At 39.3% G+C, this 25206-nt stretch overlaps 1 protein-coding gene across 1 annotated transcript in view; it reads left to right on the top strand.

Moving 5' to 3' along the window:
- SH2B3 (SH2B adaptor protein 3) overlaps nucleotides 1-25206 on the top strand; it is a 110539-nt gene that overhangs the window by 4934 nt on the left and 80399 nt on the right. The gene's annotated exons all lie outside the window — the stretch shown is intronic.

The following is a 25206-nucleotide window of genomic DNA, read 5'->3' as shown; positions in this document are numbered from 1 at the left end:
AAGGTAATACATGAGACTCTGTTTTCTCAAGTAAATGGGAACACATTAAGTGCATGAGGAGAAGCCCTCATTCAAACAGTATTCTCGATTGTTGTGGGCTATCAGAAAAAGGGTGTAGTGTCACATAAAATGGACCTGTTTTAGGTGTATCTGGGCATGGTTTGGGGGGATGTGGGACGAGGGCATCTTGTCCTGCTTTGCCAATCAGGAATGTTGGAAGGTATGTGTATTATTTTGTTTCTTAGAAGTGCTCATAAGATATATTTATCTCTGAGAATGGTGGAAACTTGTACAACATTAGATTAATCTTCGCACATATGCCCCTTGGCATGCTGTATCTAGCGTGAAATAAGTCTGCTCGTGCTCAAAAACATACCTAACGCCAATGAATGCAAATGACACCTACTACTGCTTACGACTTGAAGGGCGAAATGGGGGATGAAAGGGGCGTATAAATGTCGGCGATGTAGACTAAGGGCGTGCCGAGCGCGGCTGATTCTATTTCTGGGTATCTTCTAAGTACGTGTTTTTTAGCAATATCATTTGCACCAGCTACAGGGCAGGTGTAAGTACCGACTGATAATGATGACCAGGGGCAGGCTGAACTGGGTGCCATCTGCCCACCGGGCCGGTACAATAGGCCGCCGAGTCGAGTCTTGCCTCCCGGGCTGAAATTTGCCAGCCCTCCCATGATGATGACGACTGTCACAGCATCAGCTTTGTATTAAAAATAAAATGTATACGTGCCACAGGATAGCACAGAACATTTGTATGCAAGCAAGAGAAACTAAATACAAATTGTATGTACAGTAGGCATTATGCTCATCCTGATTTGTGTATTTAATGTAAAAAAAAAAAAAATATTTTTTTTTTAACATATTTTTATTAATGATTATAGTATTAGGAGTTGGTAATTTATTTTACATATTATTCTTGCATGCTTTCTGATGAGAATTTATATTGCACATATGCATGTATGTATCCTGCAGTCTGTTCTGTCTGTTAACATACAAGTACTGTTTAGGTAGGGCGAATCTTAAGATACACTTGGATTTGAATACGGGCACACGTACGCTCAAGTTTCGTGCTCATTTTAAAAATCCAACTTGCGTTCGAAGATGAATTAGGCCCTATGTGTTTTAGTTCAAACATTGTGATATTTTTAACATTTTCAAGTTATATAATTATGGACAAACACCCTGGTAGATATGGTACACTTAATGGAGTGCTCATAAATGCTTTAAAACATAAACAAGCCAACTAGGTTTGTGTTACACATTAAATTCAATTTATGCCTCCTTATTAACTGCTACGATTCAGACACATTGTCCTGGTGTCATCTTTGACTGTATCCTGTCCATTTGTTCTCACCTTCACTATGTAAATTCCACTGTCATCAAATAAACATAAGGAATAGAGGCACTATACAGAAATATCCTGAACCCTAGAACTGTTGGCTTCAGGTAAGAAGAACCCTACCCCCATATTTGATATACATAGTCGGAAGGTATAATTAAGACAGGAGTGACCTTCTTATTTAATAATAAATTAAGTCTCAGGTTCAAGTTGTTAAATTTGAATTTGTTCTTGTATTCACGGATTTGCTTAATTATAGTAATTATAAATCCTGTTTTGTATGCAAGTCAACTGTCATGAAGTTATCAATTCCATTGAGCCTATAATGTGAAAAGTGTGTATGAGGAACATCTGTAACTCGAGGTGCTTCAAGGCCGATCAAGCCCATTAGTTTGCTAGGTAGGGCCCTGTCGGGGATTTTCATAATGCTGTACAGCTGAGGCTGCTATAAACAGCTGACATCACTACTAAATCAAACACCTCCACAACTTTCTCTAGAAAGTGGAGGTTTGATTTAATCCTGGTGCAGACATTGCTCACTGATCTGTTTTATGCCTTGTAAGATTTTCACTAATTCGACAGTTTCACTTTCACAAAAACCTCAGTGATTGATTTTATGTCTTAGATATGAGTGTGCAAACAGCAACATGTTTACATAGACAACGGATATGTAGTGTACTTCATGTACTTCTCCGGAGCATATCCATATCAAACTGAAACAGTGCACCCATCTCAGAGTGACACGCATGCAGAGCGGAAATTAGTATACAACACTATGCTGCTTTTGTAGATGCTTGGAAGAAAGATTACACTCAACAACATGGCATTAGATCCTCGCTGTCATATCTTACAGAACTATATGTACAGTGCACAGATCATCTAATGAACTTCCATAATCCTCCCCCGGAGTGCACATAAGTGCAACTATAATATCATTTTATACGTTTTAAGATTTTATTATTGAGAAACTACGTAGTCTCTTGACCCTAGAGTTATAATCTACATGACCTCTCTCAGCAATATGCACAATTTTAGTGATTGTTTTACATAATAATGTAAAGGTAATAAATATTATTGACCTATAAAATACATATCATTATGTACATTTAAAATACACTGCTTTTTAATTAATTACTAAATGTGTTCACAGATAATAGTTCTAATTAATTATAAAAAATATTTTTACCTCTATGGACCATATACAGTAAATGTTAGCCAATCAATTATTTGGAACATAATAGTAAAATAACAATGGCCAGACACTGTATAATTCTAAAATGATATGGTAAGGCTCTATATCAATGACATTTTTATTTTCATTATGTTTCCTTTTGTTGAGATATGCCATTTAAAGATGGTGCTGAAGTTGTGACGAGTTCTTTTTATTTGTCCATTTAAGAGGTCATTTGAGTTTCTGTTTGATTATCAGTGTTATATGACATGTATGCTATGCTGCATGTCAGGAATTTGGATTATGTTGGTTTGGACGAGTTTATTTAGGTTTATCAATGCTGCATTAACTTGCATACACAATTATCTATTTATTCTGGAAATGATTGCTGAACAATGTTTATCCCAGGTGATAAATGACACAGTTAAAACTAGAGGCAGTGTGAGGCTGAAAGCACAGTTAATTTGAAGGCCTTATGCTTCTACAAGTAAACCCATTATTGGACATTGATACATTCAGTTCAGTATGTTACTGAGCTTAATAATATACCTAGAATACTAGCATCGTTTATATGTAGATAGTCTGTTCAGCAGATTGTATGTCACAGACCTTACCTTACAATTTCCATGTTAGTAGAGTGATGTTTCTCTAATTTGCTTAGCTCTATGGCAGTGCAGAAGCCAGAGTTTTAATGGCCTATTTAAGAAAGAGTGAAAAAAAATGGAATTTTCTCTTATTTTCTATTAACCTCACCAATAACTCGTCTCAATTGTCTATTTAAGAACCATTGAAAGTGTCTTGGGCAAAATGATATTATATTGTAAAAATCCAGAGTGCAGAAGGCCAATCTATTTGTTGTTTATATTTACACGGAAAAAATGCATAATTTAGTAAATTAATTTTAAAAAGAAATTGTTGTATTCCCATTGACTTCAGTTACATCTCTTTCCCCAAGCCTTCCATGATAGCAGTTTCCTCATAGAAAGTATTGGATAATCCCTGGTAAGAGGGATTACGACCGCCGCCTCTTCTCCACTCTTATCACCTCTTCCCACTCCAGAATCCAAGACTTTTCCTGTGTGGCCCCCCTTCACTGGAATGACCTCTCTCATTCCATCCGTCTCTCTCCTACTTTGTGCTCCTTCAAACGTGCACTCAAAGCTCACCTCTTCCTCAACGCCTACCAACCATCCCCTTAACCCCAACCCCTCCGCTCGTTCTCCCTTTTCTCCCCTTTGCCTCAACTGGCTCCTCTTGTGCCTGGTCTGTTTACCCTCCCCTAGTATGTAAGCTCGCATGAGCAGGGCCCTCTTCCCTCCTGTCTCGTCACCTATTCTTCTGCTCCGTCGTAGCCTGCCTGGAGTTTCTGAAGTATTGGTAAGATCAGGCTTGAAATGGTATCTCCCTTGACAAGCAATCTGCTCAATTCCTTTGTAGCACCCTCTGACACTCTCTCTTCATTTGATCCCACAAATGAAGAGGAAGTTTCTACTCTCTTCTCATCTTCCTACTCTACCTCCTGTCCTCTTGATCCCATTCCCTCACAAATGGGTATGTCCCTGTCTCCTGTGCTCATTCCCCCTCTAACTAAAATCTGTAATCTATCTCTTTCTACTGGTATTTTTCCATCTATATTCAAGCATGCAGTGATTACTCCCATTTTAAAAAAACAGAATTCTGACCCTAACTCTCTCATAAATTACCGCCCCATCTCCCAGCTCCCATGCCCCTCCAAGCTTCTCGAGAGAATTGCCTACACACGCCTCACACACTTTCTTACAGCAAACAACTTATTGGATCTTCTTCAGTCAGGCTTTTGCTCTCAACACTCCACAGAGACTGCGCTGACCAAAGTTGTCAATGATTTGATCACAGCAAAAAATAATAACCAATACTCTCTTCTAATTCTCCTGGATCTCTCTGCTGCATTTGACACTGTTGACCACTCTCTCCTCATACAAACGCTGCAATCCCTAGGTCTTGAAGGCACTGTCCTATCCTGGTTCTCATCCTACCTATCTAATCGCTCTTTCAGTGTTAATTTCTCTGGATCCACCTCTGCTCTGCTTCCTTTATCAGTTGGAGTTCCACAAGGCTCAGTCCTAGGTCCTCTGCTATTCTCTATCTACACCACTTCTCTTGGAAAACTAATAAGCTCCTTTGGATTTCAGTATCATCTCTAAGCGGATAATACACAAATTTATCTATCCTCTCCTGATCTTTCACCATCTGTGTTGTCTCGCGTTACTGACTGTCTTTCTGCCATTTCATCTTGGATGTCTTCTCGCCAACTCAAACTCAATCTTTCAAAAACTGAATTAATAATATTCCCACCCAAGAACAGAAGCTTTCTGCCTGACATTTCTATTTCTGTCGATAACATGACCATAATTCGCACCCCGCAAGCTCGTTGCCTAGGTGTAATCCTTGATTCACAACTGTCGTTTATTCCCCACATCAACTCTATATCTAAATCATGTTACATACACCTAAAGAACATTTCCAGAATACGCACATATCTGACACAAGACACCGCAAAAACATTAATTCATACACTCATCATCTCCCGCATCGGCTATTGCAATTCCCTCCTTACTGGTCTTCCCAAAGTCAGACTTGAACCCCTACAATCTATTTTGCACGCAGCGGCTAGACTGATTTTCCTTACAAACCGTTATTCCTCTGCTGAGCCACTCTGTCAGTCTCTACATTGGCTGCCTGTATTTCAACGAATCCAATATAAAATTCTTCTACTAACATACAAGGCCATCAACAAAATTGCACCGACATACATTTCCTCACTTGTCTCGAAATATCTCCCTACTCGACACCTCCGTTCTGCACAAGATCTACGTCTCTCCTCTACTCTCATCACATCCTCCCATTCTCGGTTACAGGATTTTTTCCGGGCTGCACCCACTTTTTGGAATTCCCTCCCTCGACCACAGTAAGACTTTCCTCTAGTCTTCAAACCTTCAAGCGTTCACTGAAAACCCACCTCTTCAGACAAGGTTATGATATTCCTCAACCATCATCTTAATTTCCCTAGATTACCCTATTGCCATCCTCTACACTGCTAACACAAGAAAACAACCTTCTGACCAACATTGCAACACACACAGCCCACTCAGTACTTTTACCTTAGCAGTCTGGCTGGTCCATTGTGCAATATGATGTAGCACATGCCCTTGTGTTTCTAACTCCCATTGTCCCATAGATTGTAAGCTTTCAAGCAGGTTTCTCTTACCTCTCTGTCTGTATGTATTACCCAGTATTGTCTTATTAATGTTTTTTGTAAAGCGCTACGGAATTTACTGGCACTATATAAATAAATGTTGATGATGATGATGATTGGTACTTTTTGGTTTTTGTTCTGTATGGTTTCACCCTGTATGGTCTACTGTTTGTACTGTGTGCGGCGCTGCGGATACCTTGTGGCGCCTAACAAATAAATGATGATAATAATAATAATAATAATAATAATAATAATAATAATAATAATCATAATAATAATAAGAGCAATCAAATGTTGTATATGTAAAAAGTGGTTTAAAAATCATCATTAAAGATGATCAACCCTTAATAAGTAGATTGCAAAGGACAATATACACCGATCAGCCACAACATTAGAACCACTGGCAAGCGAAGTGAATTGGTTATTTCATTACAATGGCACCTGTCAAGGGGTGGGATATATTAGGTAATAAATGAACAGCCAGTTCTTAAAGTTGATTTGTTGAAGCAGAAAAAGTGGGCAAGTGTAAGAATCTTAGCAACTTTAACAAGGGCCAAATTGTGATGGCTAGATGACTGGGTCAGAGCATCTCTAAAGTGGCAGGTCTTGAGGTGTGTATGCAATAGTCAGTACCTACTAAAAGTGGTCCAAGGAAAGACAACCGGTAAACCGGCAACAGGGTCATGGGTGCCCCAGGCTCATTGAAGCACATGGGGAGAGACGACTAGCCCGTCTGGTCCAATCCCGCAGAAGAGCTACTGTAGCACACATTTCTGAAAACAAGGCTATGATAGAAAATTGTCAGAACACACATTGCATCTCAGATTGCTGTGTATGGGGCTATGTAGCCGCAAACCGGTCAGAATGCGCATGCTGACCCCTGTCACTCACAAAAAGCACCTACAATGAGCACATAAGCACCAGAACTGGACCATTGCGCAATGGAAGAAGGTGGCCTGGTCTGATGAATAATGTTTTACTTTGCATCATGTGGACAGCCGTGTGCGTTGTTTACCTGGAGAAGAAATGGCACCAGGATACACTACAGGCAGAAGCAAGTGTGATGTTCTTGACAATGTTCTGCTGGGAAACCTTGGGTCCTGGCATTCAAGTGGATGTTACTTTGACACATTCCACCTACCTAAACATTGTTGCAGACCAAGTAAACCCACTCATGACAATAGTATTCCCTGATCGCAGTGTTCTCTTTTAGTAGGATTATGCTCCTTGCCACCCTGCAAAACTTGTTCAGGAATGGTTTGAGGAACATGGCAAACAGTTCAAGGTGTTGACTTGGCCTACAAATTCCCCAAATTTCAATCTGATTGAGCATCTGTGGGATGTGCAGGATAAACAAGTCCAAACCATGGAGGTCCCACCTCGCACCTTACAAGACTTAAATGCTAATGTCTTGGTGCCAGATATCACAGGACACCTTCAGAAGCCTTGTGCAGTCCATGCATCGACAGGTCAGAGCTGCTTTGGCTTAACGAGTGGGACCTACACATTAGGCAGGTGGTTTTAATGTTGTGGCTGATTGATGTATCTAAGTAATTAACTTGAGTGTGGTATTTCAACGAGAATAATAAGCCTCATTGATGATTGCAAAGTACACTACAGCGCTCTTTTTTAAAATAGGAAATTAATGGTGAAATGTTTGTTTGTGATGAAAAGTACAGGCGTACGCCACTTCGACCTTTACTAAATAGGTCTCAAATTAATAGGTCTCCAATTTATTGACTTTAACAAAGCATCAATAGAAAGTCAGGGTATGGCTGATTTTATGAAAATATCTAAAAATTAGAATATGTTGGACTGAGTAACCTTTCAACACTAGTTCCTGCTGTAGTTGTCCTGTATATCCCACTAATATGCGTGTGGAATGCATGAATTAGCTAATAAGACTTCTCTAATCATAACATGATGACATTTTCAGAATGTGGTTCCTGTTTTTGTTTAGCTGACAGAGTCAGTCCTTTGGATCCCCCCAGAATGCAAGTTAATGGAAAATACTTATAGCCAAACAGAGTTTGTTTTTCATCAAATGAACATAAAGTTTTGGTCTATGACATATATTGTGTAACATTGCTTCCTATATGCGTTTGCTCTAACAGTATACAGGTGGTGGGGAAAAATAAGTGACACTAAATATATTCAAAGAAAAAAGTTCCACAAAGTTGAAATGATGCTTGAATAAAGGGATCTTTAGGTTCCTGATATTTGTTAGAGAAACATATGTTGAGCAGTGGAGACAAATGTGTAGTTGTCTCCCTATAATGCTCATGCACACGAAGACATGTACATGTGAATATTTGTGAATGTTACAACGCGATCTCTCATATAGGGGCAGAATCAATTAGCTGCATGTTGTTTCTGCACTCAATACCAGCAATTATGGTACAGAAATCTTTGCTCATTTTTGCTTGCACATCTATGAGGTGCGAGGAAAAATAAGTGAAGAATTTAACCATAAACATCAGGCAGAGACACCTGTTACAAAGTTCCTACAGCACCTCACAGTTAATTGACTCATAGAATCAAATTGCATTTATCATGAACACCTGATATGTTAGTATGACATGAAGACATCAAGCGAAAACCAGTGTTCCATGCCAATTGTCTGTTTTCCTTGTGCTGAATATAAGGTGAAGCCTTTCTGCAACTGTTTCAATAATTTCACACTTAATCAATGTACAGCAGATCTGATAGGAATAGTGGTTTTCTGGGTTTTCAGTTATTAGTGGACCCTGTCATTGAGTCATTCATTTTGAAAATAAATATTCTCTATCTTATAACTGTGGCTTTCAGACCTCTATTGCAACAGAAGAGTTAATCTATGTTCTATTTTCATATATTTAGACTTTAATTGATGTGTGGATGGACATGCAGGGGCATGATTGTAATACATGAAAATACAGCTTGGCTCCTGTTCATCACTTCATTGCAGAACTACTACCTATTGGCTGCTGAAACAAGTCTATACTCGTGGACATTCTGTGGCAATAATATTACATGAAGTAATGCTGATGTAGCACCTTAAGGATCAAATGAAGAAGAAATACAGTACAGTACATTAAAAATCTGTTAGTATGTGATAAATTATTGTTCTGCTTTGGAAAAACTTATTTCAGTTAAACCTACTTTACACATTTTATTAAAATGGAGTAAAGAGAAATGAGTAAAAAGGTTTGTTGAACATGATGGAACTAAATGGGCTTGTTTAATAAATTCAGTGTTCTTTCTCTGACAGAAACTGAAATATTAGCTACATACTCTAGTCATACTGTGCCCATAGTGGCCCAATGATTAATAGAGTGGTAGAGTACAATATAGATACAATATGGACAAACAAAGGAAAGACAGGTGTTGCTCATGTGTATATTAAATAAATAACATTATAGTATGTTCTGGCTCTTGTATTAAAATGCTGGGAACCCTGATTGCCTATACTTATGGCTAGCAAGAGGAGACCTCAGTGACATTTAAAGAGAGGTGATTGTTGGGGTGCATTTGGCAAAAGCTTCTGTGATCAAGACTGCTCAACAAGCTATTGTTTCATGAGCAAAGGTGTCTGTGGCGATGTCAGTATGGAACTCAGAGAGAAGAAATCATCAGCAGGGGGCAACAGTGGGCAAAAGGGCATACTCCACGACTGTGGCATCCATGCATTGACCCAAAGTGCAAGGCAAGCTGCAGATCAAGAGCCTCATGTAGAGTCAGACACAATTTACGTCTAAAATGCGGAGGGAAATTGCATCTAAAAAAGAAAACATTTTACCCAGATATGATGAGCTGGTCATATTAAAGCTAATCCATACTTGCCAACTCTCCCGGAATGTCCGGGAGACTCCCGCATTTTGTGAGAGTCTCCCGGACTCCCGGGCGAGTGTGGCAATCTCCCGAATTCTGCCCACTTCACTAGGAAGTGCCCCACTTCCTAGTGAAGTGGGCAGAATTAGATCCCAAACGCCGCGATTCCCGGTGAATCGCGGCGTTTGGCCCCGCCCCCGCTGTCAAATGACGCAATTTGCGTCATGACGTCACAGGGGGCGGGGCCGAAATGACGCGATTTCGGCCACCCCGCCCCTTCACGCCCCCCTCCACTGGCTGGCTCCCGGAAGGGAGCTGAAGAAAGTAGGTAAGTATGAGCTAATCATCTTCACTGTCAGTTCGTAACATAAACTAAATCGACCCCCTGAACTTTCTCATCTCTTGGCAGGTGTATATGTGTCTGAGTCTCAGTCTAACTAAGTCACATTTGCTCCAAAATTCCCTCTCCTTTCCCTTTTCCACATCTTCAATCGTAAGGGGCCACAAGTGGCCATAAGCGCAGGATGCAACTGTTTATATATGACCGCAAACTTAGCTACTGCTTTGTGGCCATGTGCAGAAGTAAAAAAAACGTATTATACGCTATTTGCATCCAACTCTACAAGAGCCCCTACTTTTCTACAAATTTCACACAGTTTAATAAAAAATGGTCATCCTTCACCATGTTGTTGACAAACGGACGAATGCATGTGTGAAACCATCCGAAAGTACTCTACAGCCCTGAGTGCTTTTTTCCAACAGTGAAGGCTCAGTCTGTTTCATATGGTTGTGGGTTATATTTTCCTGCCGGCCATACTTCAGCCACAGCGCATGTGTGGCCACCTAGTGGCGTAGTGAGCATGACACTGTTATCCATATGTCAGAGCTCAACAAATTTATCCAAGAGTTAGGAAACGGCTATTAAGAGCCACCAATTTCTAAAATGATTCACCTCTGCAGGCTGTGACAGTGGGTGGGCGGCAGCCACAAGGAGGACCATCTTTAAACAGAACAGGCAAGGTAGCTGTAGCCTGGTGCTTAGTCTTTTAAGGTGACACTTTGATTCTGTCTCCCTCGCAAGACTAAGAGCTCTGCAGATCTTTATTTTAGTGACAGTCTGGCAACAAGTCAGAGTGAAACTGATTAATTTTGATTCACTGCCAGACTGTGTCTCACCAGTACCTCCACCCCAGCAGTGAGAAACCTTGCCTGGGAATGCAAGGCCTGCAGTGGGGACAGAAGAGATACAGGGGGACCATAGATAAGCAGATGCAGATGTAGACAGGGTGTATTTCATAGTCTCATTGGCGATGAGATTTTGTTGATCCTCACCATATGTCATGGCCTTTTCAGTCACCTATTAGCCATATCGAGCATTTATGGCATATTCTGGAACCACTTCTGAGGCAGCATTTTCTACCCCCATGAACACACTGGGGGGGAGGGGAGTTGATTGAGTTACTTGTGGAAGAATGGGCTGAATCGCTCCTGCACAATTCCAGACATTGGTAGATTTGACTCATATAGGCCATACTGGCTGTCTGTGTGGCCGAATGTTCTATTTGTGAACTTATGTGGGTGTTCCCACCGTTATGAAGCCAGAACATCTCTGCAAAATATAAATGATTGAATTCGCAGGTACAGTGACAGGTAAAGAAAGCTTTTAAATGATTTGTAAATTTACAAATGATTAAATATAATATCATAAAATTCTAACATAACTAAAATAACATCTAGTTAATTATATATGCAGTGCAGAAAGCACATACACACATAGACCACAGAGGCTTAGGCTGGGTACACACTACAATGTCTTCAACCGATTAAGAGACCTAACAAATGATAAACGAGCGTTATTGCATTAGTATGCATACTGCAACGTTAAACGATTATCGTTCCAAAAGCTCATCATATCGTTTCATTTGATTTTTAAACCAGACTAAAAAGTCATTCAACGAAGGAACAATGTCGTTCCACTCCTGAAGTGTGTAGACACTCAGGACCGGCAGTGTCCATAGATCTCTATGGAGTATGCAGAGTCACAATCTTTTCAGCCAATGGTTATGACCGATCTGAAGGTAAATCGTTTAAAATGTGTTTACTGTGCACACATGAATCAGCATGCTGATTGGGACTTTTTTTTTTTTTTTTTTTAATCGTTGGTAAAATCGTTAAGGATAACGCATCGGAAGAAATTTTGTGTAGTGTGTACCCAGCCTTAGTTTATTTAAATTTTATATGGTAACGTGTCCAAAAATGTGTAAAACCAGTTTGGTCCGCGAAGAAAGATTTTCACTTTTTGATACCTTCACTCCCTTTCTAATTATGGTATTCACTACTATTTTCATGGGCAGTAAAATAAGGCATGAGCGTTATGGTGTAGGAGTGCGCCTCCTGGGAGTATGTTTTTCCAGCTGATAGTTGTCATTTGCATATAACATGTGACATATTTTATGCTCTAACGGACAGAGGGTGCATGTGGAAACTGACCTTTTTAGGACATGCAGCTAGCGCAAGGCGCTGTAAGACATCATTTAGCTGTAAAATGAGACATGCATTTTGAATCTTCTTTTATGAATTTGGCTAATATTGTTAAGTAATATTTCAGTATAATGTTCCTGTAAGTTTTTATTTGTTTTTACATTTCTGGCCAAAAGTTTCAAAAGAGTAATAAATGTCAATGATTATATTTATTATAAGTTACATTATTAAATAAAGATAGAGATGTGAACCACAGTGTCCATTAGTATCAAGGCACACAGAAGAATCATTGGGTAAATTCATTTAGAATCATAGCAAAGCTGAGCTGAAACAGAAAGAATCATAGCAAAGCAAAATAACCCATAGAGATCATTGAGACTCTTCACTTTAACACATAGTGAATCACTTTGCCTCAGTTATATCCTGAGCATTACCACTCTTAGTGCTGTAACCTGCACATTCAGCTTGGTGTTTTCTGCAAAGTACTGTTACACTATTGCGTGGAGCCTTAGTACAGCCTCTGTCTGTGTTGTGTGTCGGAGGAAGCTTGGCTAGTGGCTGAAAGGATGCTGAGTCACTTACTGCCTGGCAGTGACAGCTTCGATAGAAAGTCAAACTGGGGGCCCACTAAAGGGCAATAGTGCAGTTATTGCATGCAGCACGTCCTCGCTCTACAACCGCTCTACACATGGCCTGATAGTAAACATATGTAATATCTGCTATATGTGTCCTTTAAGGTACCTCTGTGGTTGTGTGCGCAGGTTAATGGAAGGTTCAGCTTACTGCCAGTTATACTGTTTGCAGTACTTTGTAAAGGAAACTCAGTTTTTATGTGTAAGTCACTACCTGGAATTTTCCACAGTGCTGCAAAATAGATCTTGCATCATTTCACAATAATAAAGATGTAGATGATTAGTTTTGACTTCATCGAAGTGGTACAGGAGAAACACGAAAGAAGTGGAAATAAAATGTAAGCTAAGTTGCATGTTTAGCCTCATCTAAATGTTAGATTTTTTTTTCTATTTTGAGAATAGGACGTTTCTCGAAGGGAAGTACTTTTCCTTTGTACTTCTCACTTCCAGAATCTGATGACATGTTTGTGGTTTTTGCAAGACAGATCTATTCTCAGTATGTCAGGTCTCACCTTGGTCTGTATAAATATATATATGAAACCATATATCCTGTGAAGAAGAAATAAATATAAGGATATGGTATTCTATGTGTAGGAATATGGTTTCTAGTAACCTGTGTCCTTATGTGAGTTAGTGGTAGTGAGGTGCTTATGTTCCAGCCACTGCTGTTCAGTGGTGGGTGTCTCAGGAGAAGAGAGAGAAGTGGACCTTTAAGACTGGTTCACACATATCAGCTGCTAATTTGCTTTTCAGCCTCTAGCATCTGAAAATTACAATAGGATGTAAAATTGGATAAATGTTGTCTTGTGGGCGTGTCCCAACCACTTCATTCTAAAATTTGATCGCCATGTGTAACATGTTAAAACACGGCACATTCTTTTTCTCCTATATTAATACTATATATCAGCACAATAGATTGTATAAGTAAAAGCACAACACATGAAAAATGCATGGAAAAACCTGTTAACATGAGATCAATAAAATGCTTTTTAAAGTGCGCATTAGATTCCATGCATTTTTACCCATCTTCCTAGTGCATATATGTAAACAAGCGCTAAAAGTACAAATTAAGTAACTTTCTTTTGCCATAATAAACCTGAAGGTGAAAACGCTAATATATTACATTGTATCGCACCCATCTTATATGTCATTAATTGCTCCTATTTATCCACTTTGTACATACATAGATGCACACCCACATTTCCCTATATTAGGAACTGCCCCTTAAAATTATTCTGTTTCTACTTTTGTGTGATTACATTTGAAATACGCATGATTAGAGCCGCTGAAAAAATGGTAGTGCTCTCCGTTCCCGTAAAGCTGATGACAGTGTTGATAAGTATTTTGGTAATATGCAGGTTAAAGAAATGCACTACAGTTTTTAATGTTATATTACAAATGCTCCCAATTTAGGGAAGAAGCTCCCTGAACTAATTTAAATCACTTCAATGTATAGTTTAGGTGTCATAAATATTACTAAGTCATAGTAAAAAAATACCCATAACAGGAAAACAGATAATTATTGGGATGCAATATGACTGATGGGGTCTGGAATTGTCAATTGCAAAATAAACCAGGCATAGTGACTTTCTGGATTGCCTGCTTCGGGCATCTCTTGAGCAATTAATTAGGGAACCCATATGTAAGGAAACAATACTACATTTAGTTCTTTCAAAAGAAGACATAGGGCTTGATTCATTAAGGAAAGTAAGGCAAAAAAAGGAGTACACTTTCTCCTGGATAAATCATGTTACAATGCAAGGTGGACAAATTACTTTATTATTTTGCACATAAGTTAAATACTGGCTGTTTTTTCATGTAGCACACAAATACTTGATAGCTTTATTGTTACACTGAAATTTAAAGTTGATCTATGCCCTATCCCAACTATAAATATGTCCCCACATTTTAAATTTACCCCCCCTCCAATGCAACATGGTTTTGCCAAGGTGCAAAGTTACTCCTTTTTATTGCTGTACTTTCCTTAATGAATCAGGCCCATAGTTTTAAATGTGTCTGTAGGTTCTAGTGACTGTAAGGGAAACCTACAGACTGCAGTACAGCAGAAGCAGTTTGATATGGAGGAATGTAGCAGTATTTGTGAAAGGTAATCCCGCAACAGTCTGACTACTTTCCCGATAAACTGGTCTTTGACCGAGTAAACAACAACCAAAAGGGAATGGAGCTGTTATAAAAAGAATGTACTGCTATTAAAGGCAATGAGTTGGAAGAGACATTTGAAATCAGGGTAAATACCTGCTGTAATATATAAAACATGTTGCTAGACATGTCCTTCTAAAGCTAAACAAGAGCGAATGCAGAAGTAGAGTAATTCCCCTCTAGATCCAGGCAACAGTAAACTCAGAAGTAAAGTCATTTCCCTGTAGATCCCAGACAATAGTGAATGCAGAAGTGAAGAGCCCACTAGATTGTAAGCTGTCACGAAATGGTTCTTTTTCCCCATATTCTCCCACGTCTTCTTATCTCCCACTTATAGCCCATACGTCTTTGTGATGTAAGTCTATACCGTGTCCTCTCTGCCTGGCACAGCAGAATTTTGTGACACATTACATTACATGTTAATGAATAATAGCAAAGGTTTTAAATGTTAGAAAGGCTGACTTTAATCAAGTGGTAATAATTTAAGAGAAATCCAATATGTTTCGAAACTGCATATAGAAAGACAATTAGAAAGGACCTTATCCTCTGCACCCCTTGATTCTCAGTTAAATATCTCATAGTCCGCGATTTGCTAGGAGGACCTGGATCCACCCGTGTGAAGGTGATGACTGCTTTTATGTAAAGATGCATGGGCTCCCTTATATGTTATTTATAGTTCTTCTTAAAAATGTGCTGCTCTCCGGAGATGGTTGGGTTATAATGACCTAATCTTTGTATACTCAATAAGGGCACAAGTTGCTTATAGCTTAAGCCCTCTTTATACCTACAACTTAAAACACAGGTCACTGGAGTCATAGCAAGACAGGTAGTATAAATAAAATAATAAAATAAATACAATTGTATGAACTTTTGTGCAAAGAAGGGTCCCTTTGTAAAGGGAGCATAATAGATGGAGTACTTCCATTTTCATCCTTAGAAGGATGTGATCCCTTTGCCATTATCCAGAAAGACCATGAACTGTGCTTGAGGGGAGCGTAACTCTTTGTCATCCTGCAACTGCGCACAAGTGGTGTAACTTTGATCTGTAAATCTGGAGCCTGGAAGCAGCAGTGTTGGTTTCGAACTGGTCTTCAGTAATGCAGGCTGTGTGGTAGCTCGTAATGTGTTTACAGTAACCAAGAAGAGCTGCTACTGACTTGTAAATACCATTACAGAATGATAGACCACACCACCTCCTTTGTATCAACTGTGTAGTATAATGCATTTATAGACACTTCTTATCTGAGCTTAGGAAATGTTATACATTAAATTAAACAGTTTATCTATTACTTATAAATTGTAAACTGGATATTTTTTTATCAAACCTTGCATGGCAATTCCGTTTGTGTGACGTAGTTGATATGCTGAGCTGGGACTGTGTTGTGGAGTGGGCCTATGAGTGTGCCAGTTTTCGGAAGGTTCCCAAAGTTCCGGGGTCCTCCTGGACTCCCGGAAGAGTAGGCATCCTCCCTGGTCTTGGTGGAGGCGGGGCATAATGATGCGTGCGAGTCATTAAGCCCCGTCCCCGCTATGCAATGCCGTGAATTTCAGCATTTCATAACAGGGGTCTGGGCTATTCCTGCACTCCTGTCTGGTATCTCCCAGAGGGAGGTTTTAAAAGTAGACAGGTATGGACTTAAGGTTACATGCATCATTTAGAGCTAGGAGCAGATCCAGCTACTGGGTACACATTTGCACCTGGATAAACAATTTTGTGCAGCAGAGGGAAAAAGGTAAAATCCACAACCTGATTTAGAACTGTGAGTGAGGGGTGGCCTAGCCCAATGCTAAAATGCACTGCTAAATAATGCAGAGCATGAAAAATGCAGAGCATGTGTGTGCAGCATGCAAAATGCATGCAGTATTTGCAAAAAATGCTTGCATTTCAACTCCTTGCAGTGCAACATAGTTTGCTTAGCCACAAATTTTGCATCCTAGCAACATCTACTCCTAACTCTAAATCAGCTCCTAAGGGGTAGATTTATCAAACTTCTAATTGAAAAAGTGGAGATCAGATTCTACCTATCGTTTGTGAAATAATAGCAAGAATCTGATTGGTTGATGGACAACCACTTTTCTTTTTAGAAGGTTTGATAAATGTACCCCCTATTTGTTTAAAACTGGTAGTTATATACTTGCGTAAACACAGCTGGTTAAGTATAGTCTTCTCTTCCTATTTATATTAAGAAAGTATTTACAATCTCCCACTACTACTAAGGTAGTTGTAAGCTAACAAGGTTTATTTGTCATATTATTTAGTAGCAGGATTATGTTTAATTTATCAACGGCAAATCAGGAAATTTTGGGATGTACAGCTACTTGTTTCAGGAATATTCATTAATGTTTGGAACAGCGTTAATTTTTAACACGCTCCTGGGTATTCAAAGACGCAGCCGAGGTCTTTTGAGTGGATAAAAATCTGCATAGAATAGCAGGTGAAGATTGCATTGACTGCAGAATAAGGAGTTATATGCTATTCATAATAATTCACCTAATTATGGACACTAATATGCAAAACGTGTTTTGCAGCACAGCATATAATAATGAACTTCAGATTCCATTTAATTGGAATAATTGATAATTTAATGGGAGTACACACAACTTTTGTAGCTAGGGTTGGCGCTAGCAATAGGAGAACCTAGGAGGCTGCTTAGGGTGCCAATGATTAGGGGGCGCCTGAAGCACTGGAGGAGTGACAAAGTGTCACTCATACAGTGTTTTGAATGACTCTGCGGTGCTTCCACATGTGGCACATGACTATAATGTCCCAGCAAAGCACCGCATTCCCAGTCTAAGGAGCCAGGGATACCGCCCCTACCTCCCACTAGCCAAGGCAAGAAGAGCAGGGGAGGGGGAGCAGTGCTTGATGGGGGCTGCGCCACTTCCGAGAGTGATCCCAGTGCTTGTACCTGTATATGGCCATACAGATTTAACACCATCTTATCATATTATAAAAGTTATTAATTGACGACTTTGGGTGAATGTAGAGGAGGAAGGCAATGCACTATGGATAGATATTAAATTGTCCATGAGCACTGTATATACTGCAATTGTAGTAATATCAACAATAATCAATAGTATTAGCAGATGAGACCTATCTTCTATGCAAAGCTCTTGTAGAGACACAGTGGGCGTGCACCACATCAATCTATAAATCAATAATATGTATTACAATACTTTTATTTATACCCTAGCGCGTGCCCTATTGTTAAAAAAATATTTTTAACTGCCATTTGGTGGTTTTGTATTGAATTCTTGCTGGGAGGGCCTCCAGCTTACTGGTGGACTAATATCTTTATTTGCAGTGTTAGCATCGAAGATATATTGAAGATACATTGAATGTTATCAACAAACTAACGCCCACGCTGACAAGTCTGGTCTGGTTGATGCAATATTGATGAAATATGGCTTTATGAGAGCTATGCGTTGTATACATAACTGGATTCAGTTTCTATGTATATTGACCATAAATATGCCAGGTTTCATTCGCATGTTTACTTCCACACTGTGTTTAACTGACATATGTTTCCTGTTAATGTGCTTGTCTTATATTTTTAAAATATACAGTACACAAACTGTGTTGTATGTGTAATTTAACAACTAGAAAAATGTGAGGCAAAATGCACACTGCATAAGACATCACTTAGACTCATCCTCTGCCCTGCACCAGAGCAATTCAAGATAGAATAATCTGCCTTTCCAATAACTTTTTTATTACAAGAAAAGTTCTTTATTTTATTCTGTAATGCACAAGCTTTGAAATCTTTTAAGGCCTAAAACAAGTCTGGGCGTACGACCGCTTACGCACTGTATCTATCGTGATTTCACGCAAACTTACGCAAAGGAACGCAATTGAAATTCATATTGGCGCGGATCTGACACTTCCGGCCCCTTAGAACTTGAGAGGTGGAACAGGGGTGGGAAGGGGCAGACAATCATAGTCCATGTACAGTAAGCACGTTAACGCAGATGTAGCCAGTTCAGATCCTGTGTTTATTGTATGCTTGTTTCCAGCCGTATCTTTTACACCCGCTACGGGGTAGGTGTAAACGATAGATGATAGTTATGAACGACACAGCATAGATCTTTAATGAAAGAAATTACACAAATGCGTCTCAGTAGTTATCACAGAACCGCAATATGCATTTTAGATTTATTTTCAAAATGCATTGTATATACTGTATGCATTGAAGTGTTAAAATCATTTTTGAAACTAAAAAAGATGATATGTATTATATTTAAAAAACTTTGTCATTTATTATATTATTAGTAGTTGTTATTTTAATTTATGATCAAATAAAAGTAATGTGCATGCTGATATGCATGTGCATGTTCATCATGTGTGTCTACAAAAGAACTTAATACAGAGCTTATTTCCACCCCATAATGAATCTTAAGAAACGCTTTGATTTGAATACGGGCGAAACTGCGCAAAAGTTGCTTGGTTTTAAATGTATCAAGCTGTGTGTTTCCGGTGGGTTTGAAAAGTGGAAATGTTGCCTATAGCAACCAATTAGAATCTAGGGCCTGATTCAGTAAGGATCTTAACTTTACAATTCAAAGGGGTGCAAATTTGCACCCCTTGCATTGTTACATGGTTTTGTCCAGGAGACTTAAATAAGAAACTTCTTAATTTAAGATCTTTCATGAATTAGGCTCCTAGTTATCATTTATTTAGTATATTCTACAAAATGATAGCTACAATCTGATTGGTGTCTATAGGTAACATCTCCACCTTTCAAACCCGCCAGAATCTTGCAGCTTGATACATTTACCCCTTAGTGAGCAATTAAAGTCCGGTTTTGGGTTCATGCGATCTTTAATAGCTAGTCATATTATTTACATAATATGTAGGTATGGTAAACTGTGCTGTCGTTTATTATTTTACTGATGTATGACCTACTTCACCGTTCATACTGAAATGTCTCACAATATCAAGATTAAACTGTCATGACAAAAGTTTAATAGTGATGTGCATTAATTTTTCTGGTGCTATACATAATATTAAAAGAACACAATTCTTGTCAGCACTGGTCCTTACCAGTGTAAACAATAAAATATGACAATAATAACATGAGGCATTGTTTCACATTTTGCCGTGCAGTCGGTACCCTTAAAAATACAGATATTGCTAATCGCTGGGATATTTCTTTCCTGTTTTGGTTGCAAATATTGCCTATTGTTGTCTCAGATACTATCTATCCAGCCAATAAAGAGTTAATTGGGTGTGGTTTAAAAAAAACAACTTTTTTTCTCACAAGTTAGTCTCCTTAACTGAGGTGAGTGTACATGAAAATAGATTTACACTGGTAAGGACAAGTGCTGACACTAATTGTGGTCTTCTTCTTACCAATATGGTACATTTATGTTGCTGTGTTGCCGTGTGCAGGAAAACTTATTTTCCTATTTTACTAAAATTACATCATGAAGCTGTTATGGTAAACACTTCTCCCGATCAGTGAATTATATCCAACAGCGCCCACATACATTATGTCCTACAGCGCCCACATACATTATATCCAACAGCGCCCACATACATTATATCCAACAGCACCCACATACATTATGTCCTACAGCGCCCACATACATTATATCCAACAGTGCCCACATACATTATGTCATACAGCGCCCACATACATTATATCCAACAGCGCCCACATACATTATTTCCAACAGCGCCCACATACATTATATCCAACAGTGCCCACATACATTATGTCCTGCAGCACCCACATACATTATATCCAACAGTGCCCACATACATTATATCCAACAGTGCCCACATACATTATATCCAACAGGGCCCACATACATTATGTCCAACAGCACCCACATACATTATATCCAACAGTGCCCACATACATTATATCCAACAGTGCCCACATACATTATGTCCTACAGCGCCCACATACATTATATCCAACAGCGTACACATACATTATTTCCAACAGCGCCCACATACATTATATCCAACAGTGCCCACATACATTATGTCCTGCAGCACCCACATACATTATATCCAACAGTGCCCACATACATTATATCCAACAGTGCCCACATACATTATATCCAACAGGGCCCACATACATTATGTCCAACAGCACCCACATACATTATATTCAACAGTGCCCACATACATTATATCCAACAGCGCCCACATACATTATGTCCTACAGCGCCCACATACATTATGTCCAAAGCACCCATATACATTATGTCCAACAGCGCCCACATACATTATGTCCAACAGCGCCCACATACATTATGTCCAACAGCGCCCACATACATTATATCCAACAGCACCCACATACATTATGTCCAACAGCGCCCACATACATTATATCCAACAGCGCCCACATACATTATATCCAACAGCGCCCACATACATTATGTCCAACAGGGCCCACATACATTATGCCCGTGTCCATGCCTCTGTGTGAAAGGGGCATTAAGGGTTGCGACACTGGTTGAAACCATGTTCATTATCACGTGTCTGACCTGGGATTTTGGTGTGATAGTGGTATCAGTAACCATGACCAGTCCCCCACATTATGCCACAAGAAGACTAGGGTACTGGTGGGTCATGGGGCTTCGGACCATCAATAGATTATTTTTCATTCTGGTGGACCAGCCTGACCAGTTCCAACCCACCAGTAGGATAACCCATATGTCTCCAATGTAATTCAGTCTCCTTATGTGAAATCACTAATATTTAAAGGTAAGCACATGTGGCTGGGAATCTTGTGGCCATAGTAATTGTACCTCCGATCATTAGTCTTGCTGGATATCATCATCATTATCATTTATTTATATAGCGCCAGCAAATTCCGTAGCACTTTACAATTGGGAACAAACATTAATAAAACAATACTGGGTAATACATACAGAGAGGTAAGAGAACCCTGCTCGCAAGCTTACAATCTATGGGTATGAAAAAAACACTTTGCCTATCAGTCATTTGTGGTTTGCAAAACCTGTACCCATTATGACTGTCTTCTCTACTATTACCAGTTGCAATCTCAGAAGATGGTTTTGCTTTCAGTGGTTTACAATAATCAATGGTTTTGTTTTCCTATTTTGGTTTCCCCATTGTATAAAAAAGCAAATGATACAGTGAAATAAAAAAAACAAACCTGTGATTCATACTTAGAATGCAGATTTCCGGTTTCACTTATCAGCATTGTTTTATAAATCATACGTTGTCCCAGCTGTATCTAACTCATTTCAAATGACTGGACTACTAGTGAACATTGCAGTGCTCAAACAGACACATGCTCAATGAACATAATAATCATAAATAAGGATCAACTATATGTTTGGTTCCATTAATTGTAATGAATATGTAAGACAAACTGAGTTAATATAGCTGGGAAGAGAGAGTCTGAGTAAGTCTCTATGAAGATGGAACTTCTCTGTGTCTTGTGTGAGGAAATGGCAGCATTGGCGAATCAGAAGGAATGAGCGACTGCTCCAAGACAGAAAGTAGTCGAGAGGGGTGTGATCCTACCAGGCCAATTGCACTGTAATGGGCTGAGGCATAGAAAAAAGGAGGATTAAAATATAGTAATCTTTATATAAAAAAAATATGATGGGGAATGATGATTACATGATAAATGCATAAAGAAGATGCAGTTGTGAGAAGGCCGTTGTATTTTTGTGTTAGTGTTGATCTAGGTGATTGTGTCCCTTGCCTACATTTCAAACAAAACAATTATGTTTGAATTGTGTTATAGTTTATCTTCTTTTGAAATTTAGTTATTTTGGTTTAAAAGAGGGTTATATTGCTAATGCACACTTCTACGCAGAGGCCGGCTGGGCCGGCTGGGCCGGGTGGCATCGGCCCCCCGGGCCGGTCAGATTTTCTGCTTTTAGGGCCGGGGGGTAGGCCGGCCGGCCGCCCCCCGATGCAATTTCTCCACATTTTTTTCTGCGGCCGCATCTGATGACATCAGATGAGGCGCATCAGCGCACTGGAGGCCGCATCCCATGACACGGGATGCGGCCGCGTCATCAATGACGCGGCCGCATCCTGTGTAATGAGATGCGGCCGCCTGTGTGCCCCCCGGCCTGCAGTGTCCCAGCCCGCGTCTGCTTCTACGTCTATTACTTTAGTGATTAGTTTTCCAAAAAGCACACAGTTGAAAGGCAGATTTAATATATGAGCTGTAAGTTATATTTAATTTGCAAAGTAACGAATGTGGCTTTTCTGTTAAAATTCAGCTTCCTGATTGGAAAATAAATCTGTACCGTGATATTCCAGTAAGCTCTTCTAAAGGGAAACTAAAAAAATATATTTTTATTTTAAAACTCCATGAATAAGGTATGCCTCCTGGACCTGGCTACAGACACCAGTGTTTCTTGCCTTGGGGCTGAGCCTTGTCTCTATTATTTTGAGAACAGGTCAAATGCTTTGCTCATAACCTCTAATGATGGGATATAAGGTCAAGACGTATGTACCCTTTCTACCACCATTAGGGGAAACTGTTAAACCAGGATGAGAACTTGGACATCTCTGAATCTAGGTCTCTTACATCGAGGCCAAGGAGTAGAATCCTTCTCTGAGATCCATATAATAGCTTTACTTTTGAAGAAAGATCATGAATATCTTTCAGGACACTCAGATCCCAGTATAGAACATAGGCAAGGCTATGGCAGCATTTTCCTGTAGCAGAACACATAGGAGGTCATTTATGAAAACAAACAAATCATCCACTGCACAGTGCAAAAGCAGCTTTGGACCCAACGTGCACTGTTTTAGGGTATGCTTTGTAAATAATCTCCATAGACGCCTGTCCTCCCTTTTAACCTTGACGCTGCTCTCTCTTCCTCCTTTAAAATGCCTTGGTCACTACGCAGAGCGTCCACTGTGGCAAGGACTATAACTGGGAGTGGAGCTATGTACAACTTCACAGAAAACAAACAAGGAGCTGGCCAGCTGTTTTTCACTCTAGCAGAAATCTTCATCATTATTGTCATTTATTTATTTATTTATATAGCGCCAGGAAATTCCGTAGCGCTTTACAATTGAGAGCACAGTAATAAAACAATACTAGGTAATACAGACAGACAGAGAGGAAACAAGACCCTGCCTGCAAGGCTACTATCTATTGCTATCTAATCAGTGTGAGTAGTGTTAAGGACACCCCATTACACATGCGAAAGTGTTAAGTGGCTAATACGTACTTCATTATGTGCAGGCGATACGTGCGGTCAGTGCAATGTCTTGCAGCTGTTTGCTAGTCTCAGCTTTTGCAGACTGTGAACAGCCATGATGGTGTCTCTCAAATTTGAGGGTCGTTAGCTGAATATATAAAGATCAAAATTAATTCTGTTTTCATGACAATATTTTGTTCTTATTGTTAAGTAGCATGTAATGCTTTTGACATTGATAGTTTATTTATTAATCTAAATAATTGTGATAAAACACCCATGTCATTAATTCTGCATATGTTACCAGGTTAGTGGGTCAGGAAATTTCAACATTACCCAAGTCAAACCTTTGTATTGTCCAGTATTTACCACAAATACTGAACAATACCAAAAACAAGACTTTTCCATTAGTTATTATATTGAGACCAGGTCAATTCAGTCAGGGTGGAAATAACCAGAGCAGTCAAATAATTCTTGGCATGATGTCTCTAGGCCTAGAGATTCCCCTAATCTGTTTCTTTTATATTGTTTAAAGATCTGTGCACTGCTTGGTAGACATTGATATAGGTCATAACATATCACTTTTCTTTTTAAAATTCTCTGGAAATTGCCGTTTTAAAAACTGATCATGGTTAGAAAAAGCAATTGTTCAGGGTTGCACTGGGCTCTGAAGTTTAACTACAGCCTTCAGGTGGAGTTCCCATTGGATTAAGCAACTCTTAATACTTTCATTTCCTGATGGCTCAATTTAGCAGAAAATTGGCCCTAAGGCTGCTCAGCACTGTACACTTTATTTTTCCTCAATGAAAAAATGAGTCTATTAGCACTATAATAAGGTCATGCTTTTCTCTCAGTGTCTTTTTCATTTGTTCTTTTGACAATTTTCAATGTTTCCATCATATGCAGAATTATGACATAGCATTTAGATAAGATTGAGCTTAGCCGCAGACCCTCTCACTTGACCCCTTCAACAGGAATCACAATGTTCGGTTCCAGAACTTACCACTCACTTTAATATTCCAGTTTCCTATTCCGAATACTCAATTGAGGATTATAAACAGCATTTTAATCAATTTCTTCACAACAGGTAACTTCAGTAGTGAATTAAGTGGTAAATTCAAGAGCAGAGCATCTTGTACTAGGTGAAAGGGGTCATGTTGGAGGGTCTATATATACTTTATACATTAACTTGTTAAAGTCACAGTTATCTC

This window comes from Mixophyes fleayi, chromosome 1 (genome assembly GCF_038048845.1).
Source record: "Mixophyes fleayi isolate aMixFle1 chromosome 1, aMixFle1.hap1, whole genome shotgun sequence".
In the NCBI taxonomy this organism is placed as follows: Eukaryota; Metazoa; Chordata; class Amphibia; order Anura; family Limnodynastidae; genus Mixophyes; species Mixophyes fleayi.
The sequence above is the reverse complement of the archived record's forward strand: the minus strand, read 5'-3'. Positions and strand labels throughout refer to the sequence as shown.